Here is a 17,035-nt window from a genome sequence, read left to right as displayed (position 1 = left end):
GTGTGTATATGGTAAAGCAATTCTATATGGTGTGTTGTATCTGCTCCATTCATTCACGCTCATTTCCATTTATTAAAATCCAAATCCATTGTATTACTCTTGGGCAAGTGGTTATCTCAAAGAGTTTTTGAATATTATTGATTGTTTGTCAATTTGGTGAGGGATTTCTAAAGACCATTGACTTATGCAACGATGCTTGCTACACTGAGCGTTGGCTTGTGAGACTATTGGTGGTCGATCTGCAGAAGTGCCACAAGTTAAAGAGGCTGCCTGATTCCTTTGATGAACTAAAGAAACTCAAACGCATCAGATTGCCACGGTTTGAGGAGCCAGCCAGAATCCTTTGGTGATTTAAGCAAGGGAGGTAACGTGTTGCGGTTCTAGTAATGTAACGTGTTGCGCAGTGGTATCATTCTTAATGCTTATCACTTGATCTCATTCAAAGCGAAAAATGATGCATAGTCTGTGCATGTATCGTTATATGCGAATAGACTGCTAATGGTTGTGGTTATGTATTGAGACCGATGCCGAGGTTTATATAAACTGTATTGAAGACAGATGTCGAGCCATAGAATTATGTATTGAGACCGATGCTGAGGTTTATATAAACTGTATTGATAAATTGTATTGAAACCTGTTTCTGAGAATAAAGTGATGCCTTCATGCGCAACAAAGATGCGGCCATTGGGAGCGGTAAAGGTTTGACATTAATATATTTTCACTGAGGTAACAGAACTGGCAGCCTAGAGTCGAAAGCCTGAGAGATACTTAATGTTAATTCGTGTTTCTATTCACAAGTTGTTGACTTTGTGGATTGTTCTGTACAATCGTATTTACAATCTCTGTAGCTCTTGCATGAACTGATGCATAAGGATTCTTGAGTTTTTTGCATTGATATATATTGTGGCAGTGATATATGTTGTAGAGATATCTTGAGTGCCCTCTTTTTTTTCAAAACATAATATTGTAGCAGTGATATATGTTGAAGAGATACCTTGAGCGCCCTCTTTTTTTTCAAAACATAATATTGTGGAAGTGATATAAAGAAATGGTGATATAAGAAATGCTGATGATATGCTGATGAAATGTTAAAAGAAAAATAAAATGCATAAGGCTATGATATAAGGATTTTTTTCTCAACAGAAGTTTTTTTGACAGAAATATTTTTTTACAGAATGTATTCAATCATTTCTATGGTAGGAATAGTTCTCACTGGCAAGGAGAACTATTCAGAATGGTCTCGGATGGTAAAACACACCCTCATCTATAATGAGCTATGGAAAGGAGTGTGTGTCGGAGAAGAAAACAAAGACCCTGTGCAGCCTACATCAGATAAAGAACTTGTTATTTGGGAAAACATGAACAGCAAAGCCTATGCATTGATCGCAGCATCTGTAAATGAGGAAGTAAGTCGTCATATTTCATCCTATTCCAATGCCTTTGAAGCTTTACAAAAGTTGAAAGAACTCTATGATACACATTCTGCACTTGAAGTTGTTCAGCTTATGATTAAACTCTTCACTCTTGAACTGAAAAATAATGATCCTCTTGCTCTTGCATCTGAAATAAAGTCTATAATGCATGATATTAAATCCACTAAGGTTGAGCTGGATATCTCTCTTATTTCCTTTCTCAAAGCACTCTATCCTACCTACAATAATTATCTTGAGTCTTTACAAGCAAATGTAAATCTTAAAGATATAACCTTTGACACTCTTGTGAAAAAGTTTGTTGAAAGAGAGAAAGCCTTTGGAAAGAAAACAGTCCCTGAATCTTCTGAAGAGACTGCTTGCCTTGATCATAAAGAAAAGCATCCTGCTCGAGATTCTACAAGAGGAAGAGGTGGACGAAGAGGAAGAGGAAGATACTTCAGAGGCAGGGGGGCAGACATCCTCAAGCAGAAAAGGCAGATCTGCATTGCATTCGCTGCAAACGAAATGGATCACATGATGCTTCTACATGCAAGCTACCATGGGACAAGGTTGAGCAGAGAAGAAACCAGCAGAAAGGTAAAACTGATGACACAGACAAAGGTAAAGCACCTGAATCCGCTCACTATATTGAGGCATAATGTAACATTGGAGTAAATGAAGATTTGTTTAATGCTTCACTTGCTTCTTCGAAAAATGACTAGTTGCTTGATTCAGGAGCAACCTGTCATATGAATCATAGGAAAGATTTCTTTGAAGATTTCACTGACAATGTTGATGGAGCAGTATACTTTGCAGATCAGTCAAAAATCAAGCCATCGGGGCTTGGCACAATCAGGATTAAACTGCCTGGTCTTCCAGACTTTCTTCTGGATCATGTTCTATATCTCCCACAGCTCAAGAGAAACTTGTTGTCCCTGGTCCACATCTGCCAGCAAGGTCACTCCATTCACATGTTTGATGGCAAGCTTGAGGTAAGAAAGGCATTTGACCACTCACTTGTCATGAGGGGTATAGAAGAAGAAAGACTTCTTAAACTGCAAGGAACCTCTCCTCATGCACAACATTTCTCATATATTTCTCATCATGAAGAAGAAGAACTTCCATCAATTTTATTATGGCATGCTAGATTTGGACATTTAAACTATGATAGTCTCCGCTTGTTGAAGAAAAATGGTGTTGCTGGTTTGCCTACAATTCCTAGAAAACATAAACAATGTGATGCTTGCATTCTAGGAAAGCATAGCAAACAGTCTTTTCATGATTCACATTCAAGAGCACATAGGAAGCTTGAACTTATTCATTCAGATTTATGTGGTCCAATGCCTGTTCCTTCTGCAAATGGAAATAAATATATCATGACATTTATTGATGATTACACCAGAATGTGTTGGGTTTATTTTTTGAAGAACAAATCTGATGCTTTTCAAACATTCAAGAATTTTCATAAATGGATTGAAAATGATGCACAATCTCATATTGGGTCTATTCGCACTGATAATGGAAAAGAATATACATCAAATGAATTTGAACACTATCTTCGCCAACATGGGATTAAACATCAAACAACTGTGCCTTATAATCCTCAACAGAATGGTGTAGCTGAAAGAATGAACAGAACAATTTTGAATATGGTACGATCCATGCTTTTCTTCAAAAATGTAAAGACAATGTTTTGGGCTGATGTTGTTCTATGTGCTGCATATATAAAGAATAGATGTCCATCTAGTGCTATAAGAAACAAGACTCCTTATGAATTGTGGTATGGACATGTTCCTTCAGTAAAACATCTAAGGATATTTGGTTCCACCTGTTATGCTTTAATACCAAAGGTACATAGAAACAAACTTGGTGCTAGAAGTCGTAAGTGTATCTTCCTGGGGTATTCAAACACATCTAAAGCATACCGCCTTTATGATGAAGTAAATAAAAAGTTTGTTTTATCTAGAGATGTCATTTTTCTTGAATCATCCAAATCTGACAGTGTTGTTGAGTGGAAACTTGATCGCTTGGATAGATTCACAAAACCAAAATCATTCCAAGAGTTTGATAACCAGATTCCACATCTTGAAGGGGGGATTCCTATACTAGATCAACATGTGAAATCTCCTTCTGAAGAACAATCTCCCCTGCATGACACTCCAACAACGGATGATGCTTTAAGTGATGTAATTGATAGAATTGGGAGACTTAATCTTGATTCAGTCCCAACTCAATCAACAGAACAGCCTGGACCATCTCAAAAAGGTCCCCCAAAGTGGCTGACAAAGACACTTGAAAGTGTTCATCCTGATGAAATTGGAAAAACAGGAACCAGAAATACAAACCGACAAGAACAATGTAAACTTTGAAACGGGAACTATAAACTCAAAACGGGAACTCTAGCCAAAAAACCCCAAAAAAACATCAAAAACAATGCTAAAAACGAAAAGTGTGTATACTGGAACGATGTTTTTTTTTTTAGGTGTGAATTTTGAACGTGTTTTAAAAATGGCGGTGACTACGAAATGTACTACGAAATTTTCGTGCAAAATATAGCTTCAAAACGAAAGTGATGCTACTGGAATAACGTTTTTTTTTAGGGTCAATTTTCAAACTTTTAAAAAAATGCTAATAAAACCAATTTTTTATGTCTCAAACAAAGTTAATTTTTAAGGAAAAAACACATTAATGTTTCTGGTAGAATATCATTTTTCTTTCCTAAGTATAAATTTAACATGTTTTCAACCACACCATGATAGATACAAAAGAAATTGAAATTTTTTCAACTATAAAATTAAAAAACCATGACATTATGAACAAAGTATATCACTGAATGAAATCAAAAGTCTTTATTTGTATATTGAATAAAACAGACATTATATCTCTAATTTGATATTGCATTGTAAATATTTAAACAATAAAATTTATCATACTTAACACATAATCCAACAACATAAAAATGCTTCATTAAATATGGTTAAGGATGAACACATCTAAAGCTTTCGAAATCAGAACCCTCACAACTCTGTTCCATATACATTTCAATTCTTAAACCCTAGTCAAATAAATGCATGTCGAATATGCATAATAACTACGAAAATTACCACATATTCACACAAAGAGTAACATGGAAGCTTAAGCTTTAGGATTAAAATGTATTATAGGAAACCATGACTTCTGGAGGTTACAAAAGACTACAACCTCAGCCAAAGATACTGAGAATTAGATTTCTGAGCATAAATAGAGAAAAACAACACTCATTTTAGCTAAATATCAACCAGAGAGAAAAAGTTGATCTGTGAAGGCTCAATACTTTTGAATTGACAGCTCAAACATGTATTAAAATATGTTCTGAGGTTCAACGCAATAAACAAACAAAACAATCATAAGTTCATCACCTCTGGACATAAAAAGTCTAAGTAAAATTATACGCTCTTTAGAAATAAGAGTCTATAGCATTCAACCATAGATCTTACATGTAAATAAATGTTACATAAAGTTCAAACTATGCCTCTATTTCGAAACCCCTATTACACAGAGCAATGGCCTAAATACGCCCAAATTTACAAAGCGATGGGTCGAAGCCACATAAGGAAACCCTAGATATAGATGTTTAAGTTATAAACATTGCTTCACCATAGCTCCAAACGATGGACAAACCCTACAAGAAATTAATCTCTACAATTTAGAAACTCTAACACTTTGGCTGCAAAACCTTCTTTAGAAATAAAAGCAAAAGGAGTAAGTACTCGGTGCAAGGTAGGTTCAGCCACAATCGAAGCCGGATTGAGAGTTTCTCCACAACACAGCAGAAACCCCTGAACCTGTAAAGGAAATCTACCACGGAGGATGGAAACAACATTAGAAACCCTCGTACGAACAAAATTGTAGTCATTTGTAAGAATAGAAAGACCAAAAATGATTTCATAAGTACTTATCCTCGCAAAACATGGTGAGAACCCCATTGCTGAGGAATGGAACTCTGACAACATTAAGAAGAATCAAATGTTTTATGTTCAACCAACCCAGACAAAACCATAGCGATGGAAGACGAAGAGGATAAGCAAACATAATACATCAATGGTCGAACAAACCAGAAGGCACTGAGCACAACCAAGAAACCCTGAATAGAGTTGGTCTCGCTCTGGAATGACACAAAGACTTGACAAAGATGCTATTCCCAGGAAATGTAGAAACAACTTCACTAGCAGCCGCCCGATGCAGCAAGTAGCCAAGAGTCGTTGATGAGAATACGGATCCCGAGGGCAGTGCAGGAAGTGACAACCTGGAGCACGAAGAACTGGCACCTAAGCCAAAAGGCCAAAATCATTAAATTTGGCGCTGGTTTACAAGACTAAGGTCGAGCTTCTCATTAAATATAAAGTCCAACATAGCACTGGCATATAAATGTAATTTTTTTAAAAGAAATCCAAAGTAAATTTTGAGAACACATATAATCGATGTGGATATCAATCAAATCCCAGTTGTTATGAATTATTAAGGCACTTACTGTCGCTTGTGTTAATAATAAACTCATTATTTTGATTTATAATCATCAATGATATAAGTATGCCAAAAGGAGTTAAAGAGACAAAATTATTATTGGAGATGTAAACAAATTTTTATTTTATTTATATAATGTTGTGTTTAATATATGGACATGTGACACCATTCAACTCTTAACACATCGTAAGTTGTGGGGCTTTAACGATAGGTACACTGAGTCCAAATTTTTCTCACCAAAATCGAGGTAATGATTACGAGGACCAGCGTGCCGATATAGACGACATTGCGTTTTTGAACGGTTCAAGAAGCATGATTGGACATGTGTCTATTAGAATTTGGAGGCTGTATTTATAATTTAATTTATAGTTAAAAGGTTTATTTTAAATAAATTGAATAGGAATTGATTAAGATATGTTGTTTTTTTTAATATTTGAAACATTCTGAAATATTAGAATTTGGAGGCTGTATTAGTTGAGGTTTTTTTTAAATTAAAGTGAATAAAAATTGGTACATAGATACTTTTTCTTTTATATAAATATAAGTTTTATATATTTTAGATTTCATATTTAGTTAATATGTGATTTTAAATTCAATTATTATTAGTATAATAAAATTTTATTCTGAAATATGTATTAATTCAAAAAAACATGGTTTTATAATAATAATTTTTTTGTTATGCATAAATATTTTAGGCAAGAAGTTATGAATGTCATCTTATATTTTGTAAGATAAGTTTTATTAATTTCTAATTATATTGTTTTATTTTATTTTTTTGGATTTGAGTAAAGATATATATAAGGAAAATAGTTCTAAATTTTTACAAATTCAACTCATATAGATAATCAAAATATAAATATCAATACCATAATAGATATATATATATATATATATATATATATATATATATATATATATATATATATATATATATATATATATATATATATAGAAGTGATGTGGTGATACTATTTATTTATGATTTGAACTTAATAGAAATTCTTCAAAACTTAAGATGTGAAGAAAAATTACATTGTACATTGTTTCTTAGACTTAGAAATTTGGTAGAACAAAAAGCAACATTTTCCTTTTATAAAATAGGTATGCAAAAGAGTAATTTTAGAGGCTTGATATATAGATTGTAAGTTGTTGGAATTTGGTTTACCTAACCAACAAAACAACTTACTAGATGTAATCCCCATTAAGCATTCATAATTTGCACTTTAATTGTTTTGAATTTCAAACATCATGTTTGTTATAAAAATATAATAGGTCAGTATTTAATAAATTGTTGTACTTTTTACACATAACATTTGTCTTAGTCCATATGGTGTTTATACAAGAATTTTCTCATTGTGAATAACAACACCATTAGTTGAGATTTCATCAACACCAAAAACCACTCTGAACATTTTCTTTCAACAATTCACTTGTAAATGACACTATAGTTGACATTGCTAATATAAGGGGGCGTGGGGAAATACTCCCAACCTTTGTAGAGCCTCTACAACTTTTCATTCATTATTTTTCATAATGCACACCAAGTTCGTGACTATGCATGCACAATTCAGTTGCTTACGCATTCCAAGAATTCCAATATTCTTTGAGAATATTGGCCCTACATGCCCACCATTTGTGCGAGACCTCCTAAATCCATTACCAATATTTATTCCCATCAAGGATTCTTTAACATTGATATATTGACAAAAATGTTGCTTTGCATATGATGTACATAGAAGCATCTAAAATCAATCCTAACAAAATTATTGTTTTAGTTTCAAAATGGAATACGCATAAAACCTGTATTCATCAATATTTGAATGAATCACATTTTGCATTGTATATTTTCCTTCATTAATGGCACTACATGTTTTGATAAACTTTTCCTTGTCACTCCTTCCATCTAAGATTTATCACAATGTTTCTATTAGATTCCTCCCAATAAAATTGTATCGAACCAATGTGTTATTTGTAGGTGCTCATAGTGGGACAACATACTAAATTTTATAAGGTAAATTTCTATTCCTTATGGAAACCCATTAATACCTTCACAATGTGTATGAAAAATTTATGAAATTACAAAAATAATTGTTAGATACCAAAAAACAACTAAACACAAATAAACATTATAAAATATTATATATCATAATTTCCTCAACATTACGTGGCATATCTAGTTAATGTAAATTCTATTATTAATGTACTCTGAATCAATTGATATCAAAAAACATTTTTCTCAAGAATTAGTTACAAATAATTTTAATGCCCATGAAACTGAATGTATTTTGAGGAAAAAGAATATTTGGTGACTCTGCTTATGGGAACTGTGGACACATAGTGCTACAATGTAGTTGTCACAGAATCATAAACATTAATGGTATTGAAACAATGATTTTCGTAAATCTTATTTTTTATGATGAAGTCATTTTCAAGGGATGGATTTTTCTTAGATAGCATGGTCTCAAACAAACACTTCTTTGTATGCCTTTTTATGGGTTATTAGACAAAGGTGTGATCATAAATTAAACCCATGAACCATTCACCGGCCATGATCAATGTATTACTTCAAAGCTCTAAAGTTGCATTTTCAAGCTTGATTCAAACTAAAAAGTTTGAAAGATCGATTTTGCCAACTTATTCTTTAATCAGGCAGTATGACAATAAGGCCAATGGGAGTAGCTCATGGAAATTTGTGTCTTGGAATTTTAAGAGGGATGCACTCGGCCAAAGCATAAGCTCAAGTCGCCAGGAAGATTAGGCGCAGCGCCACCCCCGGGCCGCCCCGCCCCGCCCGACCGGCGGAGGGTCGATTCCGGGAATCGACCCTCCGCCGGTCGGGCGGGGCGGGGCGGCCCGGGGGTGGCCCTGCGCGCGGCAGCCATATTTAAAAACTGCAAATTGCTTTTAATGATGGTCTCTACGAATAAACAGGTTTCCTCTTTTGTATTCCCTTGTGGCACATCCACCACGTACGATTCGATCACAATGGTTCCGGGTTTTCCATTTATAAGCCTCTCATGCAGAGTTGTGATGGATCGATAATTGTTGAGCCTGTGCTCGCCTCCCACGATGCTGAAGCTCAGAATATGCTGCTCCTCGTCCAGAATATCCAGTCGCTCGATGCTCGTGACCGCAGGGAGACCAGACACAACTTCAACCTCCCTGAGGCAACCGCGGACGAAGTTCTTATAGAGTTGAGGCTTGTCGAATCTCCGAATCAGTGACCAGACAACGCTCACCGGTGCCTCCACGTGCTGCACAACCACAGATGAGCACCTCACCTCGTTTTCTCCACCGTTCGAATGGTATCGCTCGACCATCTCCTGCAGCCACTCCCCAAATCCTCCTCCTTCCTGCAAGTAATTTACGGCACAAATCCTACCAATTTCCTTCGACTCGCCTGACAATATGGAGCGGGGCGGCCCGGGGGTGGCCCTGTGCGCGGCAGTCAGTTTTTAAAAAATTTCCCCTCGAACAACTTTTTTTAGAAATATATATTTGTCGCCATACCACAGCTATTTCATAGATAGACAGACAGATATTGTCAAGCGATAGCTGCTACTTACCAAAATTGAACCCAAAATGAAAAAATATTTATCAGAAAAAACAACGTCGTTAACTTTGGCATGGGCAAGGGGAATACATGCGTGGAATTGTTCCAATGAAATAATAATAAAGTTATGTTAGAAATGCGTCTATTGCCATTAGTTGGCACATGATAATGTACTGGTTGCTTCAGATAATACGCAATGTCACCAGATAATACATAATGTCACCATATCCGTAGAGGCTCTTTTTTATAATTAAGACGACAGGGGCAGCCGAGTGACGGTCATACTCTCATAATTTCTAAGTGATTTAGTCAGTCTACAACGGTTGGTTTTCCATTCGATATGGATAACTATCATTGGTATCCTAATATATATTGTTTAGATGACGGGGCCTGTCTAGTTTGATATGTTAGACATTCTAACATATCAAACTAGACAGGCCCCGTCATCTAAACAATATATATTAGGATACCAATGATAGTTATCCATATCGAATGGAAAACCAACCGTTGTAGACTGACTAAATCACTTAGAAATTATGAGAGTATGACCGTCACTCGGCTGCCCCTGTCGTCTTAATTATAAAAAAGAGCCTCTACGGATATGGTGACATTATGTATTATCTGGTGACATTGCGTATTATCTGAAGCAACCAGTACATTATCATGTGCCAACTAATGGCAATAGATGCATTTCTAACATTATTATTATTTCAATGGAACAATTCCACGCATGTATTCCCCTTTCCCATGCCAAAGTTAACGACGTTGTTTTTTCTGATAAATATTTTTTCGTTTTGGGTTCAATTTTGGTAAGTAGCAGCTATCGCTTGACAATATCTGTCTGTCTATCTATGAAATAGTTGTGGTATGGCGACAAATATATATTTCTAAAAAAAGTTGTTCGAGGGGAAATTTTTTAAAAACTGACTGTCGGGCGCAGGGCCACCCCCCGGCCGCCCGGCTCCATATTGTCAGGCGGGTCGAAGGAAATTGGTAGGCTTTGTGCCGTAAATTACTTGCAGGAAGGAAGAGGATTTGGGGAGTGGCTGCAGGAGATGGTCGGGCGATACCATTCGAATGGTGGAGAAAACGAGGTGAGGTGCTCATTTGTGGTTGTTCAGCACGTGGAGGCACCGGTGAGCGTTGTCTGGTCACTGATTCGGAGATTCGACAAGCCTCAACTCTATAAGAACTTCGTCCGCGGCTGCCTCAGGGAGGTTGAAGTTGTGTCTGGTCTCCCTGCGGTCACGAGCATCGAGCGACTGGATATTCTGGACGAGGAGCAGCATATTTTGAGCTTCAACATCGTGGGAGGTGAGCACAGGCTCAACAATTATCGATCCATCACAACTCTGCATGAGAGGCTTATAAATGGAAAACCCGGAACCATTGTGATCGAATCCTACGTGGTGGATGTGCCACAAGGGAATACAAAAGAGGAAACCTGTTTATTCATAGAGACCATCATTAAAAGCAATTTGCAGTTTTTAAATATGGCTGCCGCGCGCAGGGCCACCCCCGGGCCGCCCCGCCCCGCCCGACCGGCGGCGGGTCGATTCCCGGAATCGACCGGCTGCCGGTCGGGCGGGGCGGGGCGGCCTGGGGTGGCGCTGCGCCTAATCTTCCTGGCGACTTGAGGTTATTCTTTGGCCGAGTGCATCCCTCTTAAAATTCCAAGACACAAATTTCCATGATCTACTCCCATTGGCCTTATTGTCATACTGCCTGATTAAAGAATAAGTTGGCGAAATCGATCTTTCAAACTTTTTAGTTTGAATCAAGCTTGAAAATGCAACTTTAGAGCTTTGAAGTAATACATTGATCATGGCCGGTGAATGGTTCATGGGTTTAATTTACGATCACACCTTTGTCTAATAACCCATAAAAAGGCATACAAAGAAGTGTTTGTTTGAGACCATGATATCTAAGAAAAATCCATCCCTTGAAAATGACTTCGTCATAAAAAATAAGATTTACGAAAATCATTGTTTCAATACCATTAATGTTTATGATTCTGTGACAACTACATTGTAGCACTATGTGTCCACAGTTCCCATAAGCAGAGTCACCAAATATTCTTTTTCCTCAAAATACATTCAGTTTCATGGGCATTAAAATTATTTTGTAACTAATTCTTGAGAAAAATGTTTCTTGATATCAGTTGATTCAGAGTACATTAATAATAGAATTTACATTAACTAGATATGCCACGTAATGTTGAGGAAATTATGATATATAATATTTTATAATGTTTATTTTTGTTTAGTTGTTTTTTGGTATCTAGCAATTATTTTTGTAATTTCATAAATTTTTCATACACATTGTGAAGGCATTAATGGGTTTCCATAAGGAATAGAAATTTACCTTATAAAATTTAGTATGTTGTCCCACTATGAGCACCTACAAATAACACATTGGTTCGATACAATTTTATTGGGAGGAATCTAATAGAAACATTGTGATAAATCTTAGATGGAAGGAGTGACAAGGAAAAGTTTATCAAAACATGTAGTGCCATTAATGAAGGAAAATATACAATGCAAAATGTGATTCATTCAAATATTGATGGACATTGAGAGAGTATTCCATGGTCATTTATAGAGCAATAAACCAACATTTTAAAATAGTTCATTTGGAAAATTAAATTCCCCATAAGATTTTCTTCGAACATAAATAATATCTTGACAAAAAAGGGTGAGCTTGGGAGAGTAAAAGCTCATGACTAGCATACCTTCACTAAGGTAATTGTTTTGTTGTATTTTTATATTGGTATACATATTTTTATTATTTCTTTTTAACTATATTATTATGGTATATTCCACCTCTAATCGTTGTAATGATCCCCTTTTTTTTCAATAGTATTTTCTACCTCTAACTCTTTGAAACAACATAAAACAAGTTATATATGATCTTAGCAATTACATGAGGTGAGCAATGATTTTTATGAAAAATTTTAGCTGAAGAACTTCATGATATGTTGTTTTACTTGCAATTTATATACATAATTGTTCAAACTTTTAATTTACTTGCATAATGTCTACGTGGTTGACATCTAAAAGAATCCTAAAAAAATGATACGAAGTATTGGAGTAAATAAATTGCTAGGCTAATGTGTAAATGTGAAGGTATCTACCACCATCATTTTTAAGTACACTAACTCATAGACCAAGTTGAGGATATTGAAATGTTTGGACCTATACACAGAAATTCAATATGGACAGGGGAAAAGCATTTGAAATTATTGAACGATATTTTTAAACAAAGAGCACATCCTAAGGGTTCTACGGTGGAGGGGTATATGGTATACCAATCCTTGGTGTATATTAGTGTGTATCTTGATAAATTAGTAGCATATATTAATTTTCCTCCCATTTTAGATGTCAACTCCATCAGTAGATTCGAAAGGAGGTGTTGTTGGGGAAGGCTAGAATGAGGAAAGTGAAAGGTAAGTAGATGGTATAGATCTATAATACTTTTGATTATTCATTGTTGTCTACATCATACCTATTTAATATGTACTATTCCATTCATTAATAATCTTTACCATGGTTCCTAATTGTTGATGATTTTTTATTTTTCATATGTGTAGGGGTAGGGGTAGGGGTAGGGTAGGGGGGTGGGGGGATGGGGGGTTAGGGGTAGGATAGGGGGCGTGGGGGGGAAATGGGGGGGGGGGGGGGTAGGGCACGGGGGGGTAGGGCGCGGGGTAAGGGTAGGATAGGGGGCGGAGGGGGGGGGGGGCAATTGGGTAGGGCGCGGGTGGGGAATAGGGTGTGGGGAGGGGGTAAGGGTAGGGTGTGGTGTGGGGGGGGGGGTAAGGGTAGGGCGCGGGTAGGGTGGGCGGGGGATAAGGGTCGGACATGGGTAGGGTGTGGGGGGGGGGGATAAGGGTTGGGGGGGTAGGGGGGGTAAGGGGTAGGGCGCGGAGATGGGAGGGGGGAGGGGTAGGGCGTGGGGATGGTGGGGGGGGAGGGGTAGGGCGTGGGGATGGTGGGGGGGGGATGGGGTAGGGGGGGCGCGTGCTATGGGGAGTGGTGGGTGCAGTGGGGAGGGGTGGCCGCGGGGAGGTGTTGGGGGGTGTAGGGGGTTTGGGGGCGGGGGATGGGGGGGAGGGGGTTTTGGGGGTGAGGGTGTGGGGGGACGGTAGGGGGTAGGGTGAGGGAAGGGGAGGGGGGGTAGGGAGGAGGGTTGTGGGGGGCGCGTGGGTAGGGGCTCGCCCATACTTGCATTGATTTTTAAGTTAATTATTATTTTTTGAAAAAAAAGTTGTTATTATTATTTTTTTGACATGAAATTCATAAAAAAAACTATTATTTGACCATTTTTAGTTAATATTTTTGTATAAAAATTGTGATTTTGACATGTTAATTCTAGCAAAAAATTATCAAAACGTTTAGTTTTTTTGTTATATTTATGTTAAAAATGGTTATTTTTATGTCCATTGTTAAAAAATGTTGTTTTTTAGAAACAATTATTTCATGTGGATTGAAAAATTAATTAAGGATGTATAAATATGTAGATTATCTAAAATTCAAACTATCGACTTTCTAATTTAAAAACGCAAAACAATAAAAACCCCCCTAAAAAAAAAAAAAATTAAGATAGAGAACAAGAAAATATGAATAAAATGACGACTTCAAAAACTATCAAATGTAGAAAATAATTTTTTACATTTCACACACTAGAAAATTAAAAGTCAAAAATAGGTCTTTTAAAAAAAGGGTGTGATGCAGAATACTCACTTTTTAAAATCAGCATGAAAATCACTACCATTCTAAAACTTGATTTCATCCTTGAACATGAAAAAAAATTAAAGTTCCAAAAACCATGTTCTAAAAAAAACATGTGTATTCTGCATCACCACTTTTGAAAATCGGGTCATTCTTTTGCTATCTCTACGAAATGGGTAACAATATCAGTTCCCGTTTCAAAGTTTACATTGTTCAAGATGGAGGTGATGTAGATAACTCTAATTCACCTGTTGATATGGATGTTACTTATGATTGTGAATTGAACTTGTCTACATATTTTGAACCAACTTCCTTCAAAGAAGCTGCTTCTCATGATGAATGGAAAGAAGCGATGCAGAAGGAGTATAATGCCCTCATAAAGAATGGCACTTAGAAGCTGGTTGATCCTCCATTTGGAACCAAACCAGTTGGCTGCAAGTGGGTCTACAAGAACAAGTACAAAGCTGATGGCTCACTTGACAAGCACAAAGCTAGGCTTGTGGCAAAAGGTTTTGCACAGAAGGAAGGGGTCGATTATGAGGAAACTTTTGCTCCCACAGCAAAATGGGCCACCATCCGGACACTCTTTGCACTAGCTGCTCAGAACGGTTGGAAAGTCCATCAAATGGATGTAAAAACTGCATTCTTGAATGGAGATCTAAAAGAGAATGTTTTTATGTCCCAGCCTGAAGGATTTGCTGTGAAAGGACATGAACACAAAGTATGCAAACTTGTGAAGTCCTTGTATGGCCTCAAACAAGCACCACGAGCCTGGTATGAAAAACTAACTGAGCATCTTCTGAAACTCAACTTCAATCATTTTGATCTTGATGATTCAACTTTATTTGTCAAGAAAGTTGGCAAAACAGTTGTATATCTTGTGGTATATGTAGATGATATTTTAATGACAAGGAACAATGAAAGCTATATTGCATCCATAAAGAAAGAATTAGGAAAAAATTTTGAAATCACTGATTTGGGCTATGTTCATTACTATCTTGGCATTGAAGTAACCCAACATCCAAAGTCCATATTTCTTTCTCAAAAGAAATACATTGGAGATTTGTTAAACAGATTTGGCATGACAGAGTGCAATCCCCTTTATACTCCAATGGAACAAAACTTGAACCTCACATCTATTGAAGGAAAGGAATTTGAGGATGCAACAAAGTATAGACAGCTTGTAGGAAGTCTCATCTACCTCACTACTACCAGACCAGACATTTCATTTGTTGTTGGAATCCTCTCCAGGTTTATGCAAAAGCCTTGTGAGGGACATTGGTCTGCTGCAAAAAGAGTTCTAAGGTACTTGAAGGGAACTCAAGACCTTGGAATCAAGTATACACAGGTGGACGACTTCAACTTGATTGGATACTCTGATTCAAACTTCGATGGAGACAAAGAAACTGGGGTATCTACTTCAGGATATGCTATGAGTCTTGGATCAGGAGCTGTCTCCTGGAGATCACGCAAACAATCAGTACGAGCAGATTCCACAACAGAAGCAGAATATGTGGCAGCAGCTAAAGCAACGAAAGAAATTGTGTGGCTCAGGAAAATTCTTGAAGATTTGCAAGTAAAACAAATACAATCAACTCCACTCATGATTGATAACACCTCTGCAATAAAGTTGGCCAAGAACCCAAAGTTCCATGATCGTACTAAGAACATCAATACTAAATATCATCTGATCCGACATCATGTTGAGGCCAAAACAATCCATCTCCGTCATTGTTCCAAAAACGAACAAATTGCAGACATCTTCACCAAAGCGCTTGGAAGAGAAAAGCTTGAAAGATTCAGAACGATGCTTGGACTCACCAACATCCCTTCAGATTAAGGGGGGGAATGTTGACACCTAATCTGAAACGGATGGGTGAACTGGACAGTCATCTAGAAGATGAACTGATCCGTTTTATGTATGTATAAATAATAGTTGGCTAATGAATAAAATTATCAGTTCTTTCTTGCGCTCATTAATTTCTGGAGTTAACCTGGCCTGACAGTTTGTTGTGCTTGTTATTTAGGTTATGTTGTCTTTTAGTCTCTGATCTTTTGCCCTTTAAGCTGCTTGTTTGTTTGGTCTTCACGCTAGATGTCATATTTATTTATGACCTTTCATCTTATACACTTTCATCTGCCTCCTCTGTTTGTCTTTCAATTGTATTTCTTTTACCATGAATGTTATGTCACCTGCTTTTACTTTTACTTATTACAGTAAATCTTACTCACACTTTCTTGTTTCTGTGTTTTTAGTAAAAAATGATTTTTACTATAAGAATACAAAATGTCGCTTGGAGAGTAGTTTGTAAGAATGTTCTGTTGTGCTGGTGAAAATGATTTCATTTTTGTTTTAACCATTACTGTCTCTTTATAAAGGATTTCTTCCTGCTCTATGATAATTGTCGTTTTTCTTCTAAATTAAGCTTTTGAATACATTTTCCTTGTGAATCTTCGAGTAAACAGGTTTTGGAACTAGTATCAAAATTGTTTATCCAAGCTCCTATTCTGTTAATCACCTGCAAATACAACAATTCGTTAATAAAATCCAGGTCTGAGAGGAGGTGACCAAAGGTTGTATTTGAATTGAGAAGAACTATGGACGAAGTCGAGAGCGTGTTCGAGAGGTAATCCATGGTGAAATCCAGTCGCAGAGGCTTAGGGTGGCATAAATGGCTAAAGCATCTTTCACTGAAAAAACGAGTGAAAAGAGTGAAAATGAGGGTCTTCAACGTTTTAACAGATAACGGCTAGAATTGGCACACAAATTCATAATGTGAACAGTGAGTGGTTTCAGCTTTAGCGGGGAGGCAGTTTCAGAGGCCATCACACCCCTT

General features: G+C 36.8%; 1 pseudogene; it reads right to left on the bottom strand.

The window, feature by feature from the left end:
* Positions 1–9,955, bottom strand: part of LOC149235761 (abscisic acid receptor PYL9 pseudogene) — a 32,891-nt pseudogene extending 22,936 nt beyond the window's left edge.
* Positions 9,956–17,035: the final 7,080 nt, after the last annotated feature.

This window comes from Pinus tabuliformis, chromosome 8 (assembly GCF_031772625.1).
Source record: "Pinus tabuliformis cultivar Carrire ecotype Pingquan chromosome 8, CPIR1, whole genome shotgun sequence".
Classification (NCBI taxonomy): Eukaryota; Viridiplantae; Streptophyta; class Pinopsida; order Pinales; family Pinaceae; genus Pinus; species Pinus tabuliformis.
Note: the sequence above shows the minus strand (reverse complement) of the source record. Positions and strands in the feature narration are given on the sequence as shown.